The following is an 11,341-nucleotide window of genomic DNA, read 5'->3' as shown; positions in this document are numbered from 1 at the left end:
AGCCAGCACAGTGCTCAAAGATCTTGGCTTACTACAAAAAAAGCAGAATTCTTTTATTCGACCAGCCTCCCACTGAAAGCTTACATTCCGGGGAAGAGAAAACACAACTGCCTACATTCATAAGGATAAGAAAATGCCTCCTCTGGAATCTACTTGCTGCTCTAACTGCCACAGACTTTTACAAAGGATTGCAGTTCTTGAAACAAAGTTAATTGTGGGACCACCAAACCAGACGAAACACACAAAAGAGCTTCGTCATGGACGCCCTCAGCATACAGGCGGTGAGTCCCATGAATCTAGTGCTCAACGACAGGCTATACTGAGTGAAGAGAAACAAGCCGATCGACTTACTAATCGATGGCACAAACAGGGAGCGAGACCCAAAGGCACTTGAGACATCAGATTGTCACGAACATCACATATTACTGCAGTAGCATCCTCTACCCCAGATACGGCTCTGACAAGGACTGCAAACACTGGTCTCCTACCACCGCCTATACATCTTGAGAACAGATTTGAAGTATTAATGAATGAGGAATCCCCAAATTTGATGAATGTGATTGAACACAGACTGAATCAGCCTGTAGCTAACACTGATGCTAACTGGGGCTCAAGGTCGAGCAGACAGCGGCACTCAGCTCAGAGCGCAGCCGGGCCCAGGACTCTGATAGTGGGCGACTCCATAATCAGAAACATTAGTAGCAGGGATACAACTACGTGCTGCCTTCCACAAGCAACAACATCTGATGTAAACAGGGAACTTCAGAACATTCTGATGAAACATAAGACTGCAAATCGACTCATCATTCATGTGGGGAAGAATGATATTCATAAAGAGCAGTCGGAACTCCTTAAGAAGTGTTTCAATGAACTTTTTGAAACACTTAAAAGACTGAAAGTTCAAACATTCATCAGTGGACCACTCCCAGCAAGAGGAACAAACAGGTGTTCACGGTTTCTTGGGCTTAATACATGGCTGCAAAAAACCTGCAATATAAAAGGAATGAACTTCATTGACAACTTCAATCTTTTCTGGAGTCAGAGGCAACTGTTTCAACAGGATGGCCACCACCCAAATAAACTTGGTTCAAGAGTGCTAAAGGACAATATCTACTTCTCCCTCCGTCATCCTTCTGCAATGTGTGCCAATCCACTCAACCTGAATGGCACACACACACCTGGATACAGTATGAATGACCACAGGATTTCACTTCAGCAACTGAATGGACATACGGTTGACACATCACTCAAGGACAATGATAACACCACTCAGCCACAACAACCTCTGCTCACGGACACAATCTCAGCTGAGCCCTGCCCACAGAGCTCACCACAGACAGACTGTGACATATTAGCACTGCTCCAAGATTCAGCACCCAAGGACGACTTTCTGGAAAACAGTCAGGGAAACCAGGACAGCATATTACAGCCTCCAATAACACCAGAGCAACAGGCCCTCTCAACAGACACGTTATCCCTCTCTCCAGCATCTCCACTTCTGTGCTTCTCAGAGAAAATGGAACAACTGGTGCATGCTGGAACTAGACTATCCCACTCTTTTGCTGCAAGCCCCCAGATACCAACAAAAAAACGCCAGGCCCCACAACCACCAAAGCCTGCGGGCCCAGCTCGCCCTCCCCCTCCTCCCGTGAGAGCTCTTCGGCCTCTGCCACAGCGCCAGGGCCCACACCCTCCTCCAACGGCTCGAGGTGATCCAAAAACAACTGATATCAGCTCTCAGTGATATGTGTCGGGTCCCCGCTATGATAACAGAAACTTTCTCAAATGTTTACAGAACAAGCGGGAACCCAGTGTGCCTGTATCTTTCTCTATTGCTGTTCGATTACATGATAGAAAGTCTAAGGCCTTCAAAAGCCGGACAGCAAACCCAACTAATCTGGTGCCTATTACACGCCAAACTAAGATTGCTGTGGGGACAAAAAGTAAGACTGTTAAGTTAGCACTTTTAAACATTCGCTCACTTAAAAATAAATCACTTCTAGTCAACGACTTAATAACCACATACAACCTGGATTTTATGTTGCTAAATAAATTAAACTTGGCTAGAAGACAGCTGCAGTGCAACAGTCCTCAATGAAACAGCCCCTCCTAACTTTACTTTTATGAGTGTCTGCAGAGCTGTCAGAAGAGGCGAAGGTTTAGCTGCTCTTTTTAAAGATGTCTATCAATGTAAGCAAATATCATTTGGGAATTACCCGTCTTTCGAATATCTGGGTATTGTGTTAAAAGGTGCTCCACGCATTTTACTTATCATTGTTTACAGGCCTCCAAAATACTCTCCAACTTTTGCTGAGAATATTACAGAACTGTTATCAACAATTTCCTCAGAGTTTGACTGCTTTGCCATTGCTGGAGATTTTAACATTCACATAGATAATGCAGAAAACAATATGGCAAAAGAAATCAAAACTGTTTTAACCCCTTACCAGTCGCCCCCCTTTTGGCAATCGAGTGCAAAATCACATACCCATAATAAAATGGTTGTTGCTAAGGAGTCCTTCTGACTACACACAAAACCAAGGTATCATTTAAAAGCTAACACTTGACAGTTTACTGTGAAATACTCAGAAGTGCTCTAGCAATTACTAATAGAGAGATAAAGCAGCTCAAAAACAATGCACAATTTTTTTTAATGTAAAATTCGGGATCACCAGTGATCCCTGCGGCTCAAGGGGTTAAAAACCTTTGATCTGACTCAGCATGTACATGGACCCACACATAATCGTGGACACACTCTAGATTTACTTATCAGTAAAGGTCTAAACATTTCATCGATTGTTATTAAGGACGTAGCACTGTCTGATCATTTTTGTATTTTCTTTGATATATTGATCACTCCTGCCATTGAAGCTAGATCCGTGTCTGTCAAGAAGAGATGCTTAAATGAGAACACTAGTGTACTATTTATGAAGGCTATATCTTTAACACCAAGCATATCTGCTGACTCTGTTGATTCTCTCCTTGATTCTTTTAACTCAAAAGTTAAGAGTGTAATTGATGATATTGCTCCTGTGAAAGTCAGGAAGAAGAGTGGCAGACAAAAAGCACCTTGGAGAAACTCAACAGCAGTGCAAAATATGAAAAGACAATGCAGAAAAGCAGAGCGCATGTGGCGGAAGACAAAACTTGTAGTCCATTATAACATCTACAAAGACAGCATTCATGCTTTCAATAAGGAACTAGGCAAAGCTAGACAGACTTTCTTCTCGAATATTATAAACAGCAATATAAACAACACACGCACTATTTTTGCTACTGTAGAGAGACTGACAAACCCCCCAAGCCAGATTCCCAGTGAAATGCTCTCAGTGAGAAAGTGCAGTGAGTTTGCTTCTTTCTTCTCTGAGAAAATCAATAATATCAGAAAGGTGATCAGCTCATCCTTGAGTTGCGCTGGGGTCAGGCAGATCAGACAACAGCCTGAGAAAGTAGTCACTATGTCTGATTTCAAAGAAATTGATGGCAAAATTTTGGAATAAACCGTACAGCACCTAAAAACATCAACCTGCGCCCTTGACGCACTTCCCACATCTTTTTTCAAAAATGTGTTGCACAGCTTAGAAGCAGATCTCCTAGAAGTGGTAAATGCCTCACTTCTCTCTGGGAGTTTTCTGACCTCCCTGAAAACTGCTGTTGTCAAGCCCCTCCTGAAAAAGAGCAATCTGGATAAGACCATATTAAACAACTATAGACCGATCTCAAATCTTCCTTTCATAGGCAAGATCATTGAAAAAGTTGTCTTCAATCAGCTGAACAAATTCTTAAGCTCGAATGGATACTTTGACCATTTTCAATCTGGTTTCCGACCACACCACAGTACAGAGACCGCGCTCATAAAAATAAATGATATTCGCTTAAATACTGATACAAGCAAATTATCACTGCTGGTACTACTCGACCTCAGTGCTGCATTTGACACTGTCGATCACGACATACTTCTTGACATGCTGGAAAACTGGGTCGGGCTTTCTGGGATAGTCCTAAAATGGTTCAGGTCATACTTAGGAGGCAGAGGTTATTATGTGAGTATAGGAGACCATAAGTCTGAGTGGACATCCATGACATGCGGAGTCCCTCAAGGCTAAATTCTTGCGCCACTCCTATTCAACCTGTACATGCTCCCAATGAGCCAAATAATGAGAAAGAACCAAATCGCTTACCACAGCTATGCAGACGACACACAGCTCTACTTATCCCTATCGCCTAACGATTACAGCCCCATTGACTCCCTTTGCCAATGCATTGATGAAGTAAACAATTGGATGTGCCAAAACTTTCTTCAGTTAAACAAAGACAAAACTGAAGTCATTGCGTTTGGAAACAAAGATGAAGTTCTCAAGGTGAACGCATACCTTCAGTCTAGGGGTCAAACAACTAAAAATCAAGTCAGGAATCTGGGTGTGTCTCTAGAGTCAGACCTTAGTTTCAGTAGTCATGTCAAAGCAATAACTAAATCAGCATACTATCACCTGAAAAATATTGCAAGAATTAGATGCTTTTTTTCCAGTCAAGACTCAGAGAAATTTGTGCATGCTTTCATCACCAGTAGGGTGGATTATTGTAATGGACTTCTCACTGGCCTTCCCAAAAAGACCATAAGACAGTTGCAGCTCATACAGAACGCTGCTGCTAGGATTCTGAGCAGAACCAGAAAATATGAACACATCACACCAGTCCGCAGGTCTTTACACTGGCTGCCAGTTACATTTAGGATTGATTTTAAAGTATTATTACTGGTATATAAATCATTCAATGGCCTAGGACCTCAATACATTGCACATATGCTCACTGAATATAAACCCAACAGATCACTCAGATCATTAGGATCACATCGGCTAGAAATACCAAGGGTTCACTCTAAGCATGGCGAGTCTGCTTTTAGCTATTATGCCAGCCGCAGCTGGAACCAGCTTCCAGAAGAGATCAGATGTGCTCCTACAGTAATCACATTCAAATCCAGACTCAAAACACTTCTGTTTAACTGTGCATTTACTGGATGAGCACTGTGCCACTGTTCGTCCGACTGTTTGCACTGTATTTTATTTTATGTTTTAATAATTCTGATTTCATTTGTTTATTTCTGCATTTTATCTTTTATTCTAAACTGTTTTAATTATTCTGATTTCTTTTGATTATTTTAATTTCTTCTATGTAAAGCACTTTGAATTACCATTGTGTATGAAATGTGCTATATAAATAAACTTGCCTTGCCTTGCCTAACCGTTAGTCCTATTAATTTCAAACTTGCCAGGTGTCTTGCTACGGGCACGAGTAAGTGCAGTGCCAAGATTGGCGTTGTTTGGATGAGAAATGCAAAAGATATTGTAAAATATACCTGTAAAAGAAGCACTCAGAAGGTTGTGGTTTAAAAATAAACATTCTGACATTATGGTTTGTGGGTTAAAAATAAACAATAAACAAACACTCTCTGGATGTTAACTAAATCTGTAAGTCACGCTGTTTACTTCTTAATATGTTTATTTAAAGCTTTAATTCTGGTGCTTAATATGTTTATTTAAAGCTACGCTGTTTACTTCTTAATATATCCTATTATTTAATTCTGGTGCTTAATGTGTTTATTTAAAGTATTTAACAATTAGTATTTAACAATACTAATAACACACAGACAGACAGACGTTCCTGTAATTTATAGATAGATTTAATTCTGGTGGTTAATATGTTTATTTAAAGCTACGCTGTTTACTTAATATATTATTTAATTCTAGTGCGCTTAACATTATCACTATCTTTCACGGGCATGTATCTGTAGTAAATGCTAATATATTACTGTGTCATGCTTAACATTATCGCTATCCTATCTATCTTATCGTATTCTTGTTCAAGATAATGAAACAAACAAAAAGCGTCACTTTCTGAGCAATGTTGTCTATAAAGAGGTGCTGATACAAGAACAACATGTAATCTTCAAATCAAAAATATAGAAAATAGAAACTACACCTTTAGGCTATAACCTAGACTAGCAAAAATGACACACCATGCATTCTTTAAAAATTAAACAATTATTTTGATTGTATTATTTCATTTTTTTCTTTGAACGTTCTAACTCCTGCTGCGTCTGTCTTTCAGCTCCTCCCGCTCGGTCTGGGGCATAGCGCAGCCACTTCTGTACAGCTTGAGCGAAGTCATGGGTGTTTGCCGTTGTAGGACGTTGAGTCAAGGCATCTAGAATACAAGTAAAAGTATGTTACTGTCATTTAGTAAATGATTTGTTCAATCAAGCTGTCGTCAAGGATTGGGAGCAGAACATGGCGCGAACACACTCAGAGCCGGACAGTAACGGAGTACATTTACTTGAGTACAGTACTTAAGTACATTTTTGAGGGATCTGTGCCCGGTTGCATAAAGCACCTTAAGTGACATTTTCCCTTAAGTTCGCCCTTATGTTTCCCTTGAATCTAAGGGTGTTGCAGAAAAATACCCTTAAGTGTTACTGAACGGTTTTTTTAAGTGAAACGTCATAAACACTTAGAATTTCCCTTAAATGCTGTTTTTTCCCTTAAGTAATCCCTTAAAAAGCGTTAACTGTTGCATAAAACCCCTTAACGGTCATTTCCCTAAGTATAATTTAAGGTTTGGAAATCGTAACCTTAAGAGTAACGCGGACAAAAATAAGACGACATGGCTGAATTTATGGAACCAGTTGAAGATAATTATGTGCAAAGACGAATTTTTAGAGATCGGGAGAACCCTTTGGACCATCTTAGCGATGAAAAATTGTTGCTTGAATACCGGTTTGATCGACGCGCAATTTTTGACATCGCTAACAAACTAGACGGCGACCTTGACCATGTCACACATCGCAACCACTCTTTACCTGCAGTGTTACAACTGCTTATAGCACTGCGTTTTTTTGCAACCGGAAGTTTTCAGACGGTAGTGGGAGATGTTTTCCACGTGCATAAATCGTCTGTCAGCAGAGTGGTTCACCAGGTTGCGGGGGCTCTTTCCCGTCATTTAAACGCAACGGTCAAGTTTCCATCCCATCATGACCAGGAGGTCATTCAAACCAGTTTTTTTCGGAAAGCAGGTTTTCCTCGCATATGTGGTGTTATTGACGGCACACATATCAGAATAATCAGAATGTGTGACCATCTCTGCAAAATTACAAATGTTGTTGCATCATGGCCCGGGAGTACACATGACTCCAGGATTTTGGCGGAGAGCAAACTAGGGAGTGATTTTGAAGCTGGAGTGCACACTGGTCTCCTGCTCGGGGACAGTGGTTACCCCTGCCGTCCATGGCTCATGACGCCCTTCATGAATCCCCGTAATGCTGCACAGGCATGTAATTAATTAATACGTATATTCCTATGAAGGTATAATTTGGTGCCTAAAAGATTTGCATGGAAAATGTTAATCAAATTGTGAGCATTAAAGAAATATTAGCAGTAGTTTACTGAATTATAAATGTATTAAAATATGTATTTAAAATAGGTATGCACTTTCTATTGTGTTGCTGCTACACGTTGTCAATTCTGTAACACCTTACCTGATTTGCGTATGTTTTAAAATAATCAAAGCCTCAAATATTTTGCACTCTGAAAGAAAATCTTTTATGCAATACATTACCTTCATAGTATTTATCTTAAAGCACTGTTTATAGCCTACTGGTAAAAATCTTTATAATTTTTTCTTTATTTTTTTTACCCGATTAGGAAAAGTACAATAATGCGCTGACCCACACAAGGTCGATTATTGAGAGGACCATCGGACAGCTGAAGCGCAGGTTTCACTGTCTCCACAGCGAACTGCGTATTGAGCCTTCAAGGGCATGCAGAATTATTGTAGCGTGTGTTGTGCTCTTCAACCTTTCCAAGACGTATTTTGCTATCGAAGAAGAGGATGAGCACGGGAATGAAGAGGGCTATGAGGAACTGCATCTGATTCAAAATCACGATTTCCAACAGGCTGGATATGCTGCTAGAGATGCCATTGTAAATGCTTTCTTTAACTGATAATATAGTTGTATTAATAGTAGTCATCTTAAGAAGAAGAAATAAGTAGTAGTAGTAGTAGTAGTTTTTATTATTCACACACACACACACACGCACGCACGCACGCACGCACGCACGCACGCACGCACACAATCTGAAATCTAAAAAAACAATTGTCAAAAAATTACTCAATTGTAGTTATTGTTATTTTTCCTTCAGCCTTTAGCTGTAAAAGTTTGTTATTTAGAATAAAATTATAGAGCTCCTGATTTTCCGTCTCCTTCTTTAGTTTTTCAATCTCCAGCTGCAGTTTCTCCTTTTGAAGCTGCAGAACCTCTCTCTGCAGTTCCAGCACATCTTCTCTTGATTTGGCTGCAGGTGATATTTGCGGTCTTCTGAAATATGCAAGTAATGGGGAAAATTAAGAAAATCTTAAAAAATAATATTAAAGCTGTTCGTTGGATTAATTATAGGCTGAAGCAATAGTTAACATAAATCATTACTTAGGGGTTGCCTGTATCGGCGTTCTGCTGACGATCTGATGGTGCTGAAGTTGTTTTTCAGAGTGCTGCAAGGGTCTAAATGTGACATTAATGTCAGTTAAATCATTATGTTATAACGTATTATGTCTCTAATGATGTCAAAATAATAATGTATCCTCTAAGCCACTGTTATTATATGATGATACAGGAAAATAACTTAATGCCTCACTCTATGTTACACTGTTGCACTGGTTCAGCTTCACTCTCTAAACCGCCACAGATGCCAGACAGGACAGGTGAGTCAGCTCCAATGATGTTTTGTACCATTATAGTACAGTCCGACAACTCAGCCGGTGGGGGTCCTCCACCTGTTGGTCAGTTTTGTAATCGTTAGGTCTTAACACTGTACAGCAATAAAGCGCACTCTTCACCAGGGTGCGGTGCTTACAATCTTAAAAGCGTAGCGCTAGTCTTGCTCAATCTTACCTGTTTTGTTGGCTTCTTTCTTATAAGCGCTCAACTTATAAGCGCTTTTTTTGCGACCACAGTGATGTTTTCATATTTTTTAAGGTCTTCCTGAACCGTCCTCTTCACATCAAGATTCCTTGCGTTGATTTTTTCCGTTATTTCTTCCCACTGTTTCTGTTTTTTTGCAGCAGTTACATGGGGATTTAGTTTGCTTTTCAAAATTGTTTTTCTTTTATCATATTCGTCAAGAAGAATGCATTTCTCCTCCTCTGTCCAATTAGGCTTTCTTTTTCTGTTTTCTTTATCCATTCCGATATCCTAGCCTACTTTATTAGCCTACTTTATTTGATGAAAACGCGTAATTGCTAGTGTTAGTGTTTTGCGTATCTATGGCAACAACAGACTTTTATAACGTGAATCGAGGATCGCTGTCGTGAAACACTTAAATGTTTCCCTTACCTAAGAGAACCGTTTAAGAGATTATATGCAACACCCTTAAGTTATTCTCTTAGGTAAGGGGAAATCGCCCCTTAAGTATCACACTTAAGGGAAAAACTTAAGATGCTTTATGCAACCGGGCACTGTACTTTACTCGAGTATAATTTTTGGGAGTACTCATGACTTTACTCAAGTACATTTGAGAGGCAAATATTGTACTCTTTACTCCACTACATTTCTATCCATAACCGTGAGTACACGAGTAAAAAAGAAAAAAAAAGAAAAATCTCAGAAACCCTCAATTTGTTGTTTCCCTCTCAAACGTGATTGGATTGTGCAGGCACCACTGATTGGGACAGCCTATCAGCAATCACTTTCAGCTTTCCGCCAAAGTCAACTCCATGGTCAGATTTTATATTACACATTAATGTAAGCCAAGCATTTCCTGTGATGTTGAGTATGCGGTGTGTTTAACAGAGTCAGGTTCAAATGTGGATTTCTGATTTCTTAAAAAAAAAAAAAAAACTCTTTAGGAGGCAAAATATATTTTTACTGATTATGTGAATTACACTGCGCAAACCAAAGTAGGCTACTACCCAGCGAATGAAGAAGGGTTGGCGCTCAGTCTCCACAGTACATAAAATATTAATTTTGTTTTATTTTATTTTTCGGTTTGCATTTATGAGGAAAAAACAATGCTATGGACGTGTTCTCCGTTACGGACGTGAGCGCTCTGAAAGTGGCATAAAAAATGCTTTAAAACTTTCACAGAGACATCAAACAGAAAACAGAAAACCTTTCTTTAACCTGAATTTCGTTTTGCATTAATTGTATCTTAATTTTAATCAATGTTTCATCAACCAATTGCCTGGGTTTAATAAATAAGAAGTAAATATAGCAGACGATAGATAAGAAATGGAGGCGCCGGCGCGTGAACTGGATCTCTAGCCTACTTGCCTCTCACAGACATGTCTACTTTTAAACAGAACAATTCAAAATGAAAGAAAACCGACTACAGACTGCTGTCTGCTTATGTAATCCGTATGAAATATCAAAGTCCTTTTAGGCAAGTCATGCCACTCGGCCGCCATCTTGGCAACGCCTCCGGCCCGCTATTTCGGACTAACAAGACCAGGCTCCTGTCTAAATGAATGGGCAGAGAGTCAGAACTGCACTTTCACTGGTCACCGGGACATAAAAACTGCATGTATAGAAACAGCAGTAAAATATGATAAAATCGCTGAAAAAGTTTGATGACTTTGCCCCAAAATAAGGTTTAAAACGCCTTTTTCCCCACAGGTTATACTTTACTACGCATGCGCAAGGGTTCTCTCCCTCTCTGACGTGCGCGCGCTGCACGGTTTGAAGCACAGTATGTGTGAGCTCTCGCTCGCTCGCTCTAGATTCTGGGAGATTTGAACTAATTTGCGGGCATCAGGGAGCCGCTATAAATATGCGGTAGACACTTGGGATGTCTGATATTTACACAACGCACACATACACTGCATATCAAATCTGCCGCCTTTTCAAACAGTAACGTATTTTCCACTGTCGCAAACCTCAACTGTGCGCATGCGTCAGTGGAACCAGACGATAGGCTTAAATGTTTCCCGGCTTGACTGTTAAAGGCAGACGATTGGCTTTCCAGTGGGAGGGGCTGGACATGTTCATACAACCGCCATCTTTGGCGTTACGGGTTTTCCCTATATAGTTGTATTGAGGATTGAGTAAGTGGCATGTCTCTATATAAATAGTGTCTGGAAATATGCAGTTCTCTCTGGCGTGTTCACTACTGAAGATCGCGAGTCAGCATCGTCAACTTCATCTTAGCCGACACTGACAAAGAAAACACTTGTTTATTAACAAGTGTTTATTAAACAATTAAAATATCTCCTTGCTATATTTTACATATTCATAATCATTCCTTTTGCCGGTTCTTTGTGACAGCTTTTAGGTGCTTTATAGGCAGCGCCGCCC

General features: G+C 40.1%; 1 long non-coding RNA gene across 1 annotated transcript; it reads right to left on the bottom strand.

Annotated features, from left to right (window-relative positions):
• Positions 1 to 8,130: 8,130 nt before the first annotated feature.
• On the bottom strand, positions 8,131 to 8,962 carry LOC143756302 (uncharacterized). Its single transcript, XR_013210011.1, has 3 exons — positions 8,688 to 8,962; positions 8,480 to 8,554; positions 8,131 to 8,371 (listed from the first exon to the last, which is right to left on the bottom strand). It is a non-coding gene; the product is annotated as an uncharacterized LOC143756302 (long non-coding RNA).
• Positions 8,963 to 11,341: the final 2,379 nt, after the last annotated feature.

Source organism: Siphateles boraxobius, unplaced genomic scaffold (genome assembly GCF_051911475.1).
Source record: "Siphateles boraxobius isolate OS27281-9 unplaced genomic scaffold, OSU_SipBor_1 107, whole genome shotgun sequence".
Classification (NCBI taxonomy): domain Eukaryota; kingdom Metazoa; phylum Chordata; class Actinopteri; order Cypriniformes; family Leuciscidae; genus Siphateles; species Siphateles boraxobius.
The sequence above is the reverse complement of the archived record's forward strand: the minus strand, read 5'-3'. Positions and strand labels throughout refer to the sequence as shown.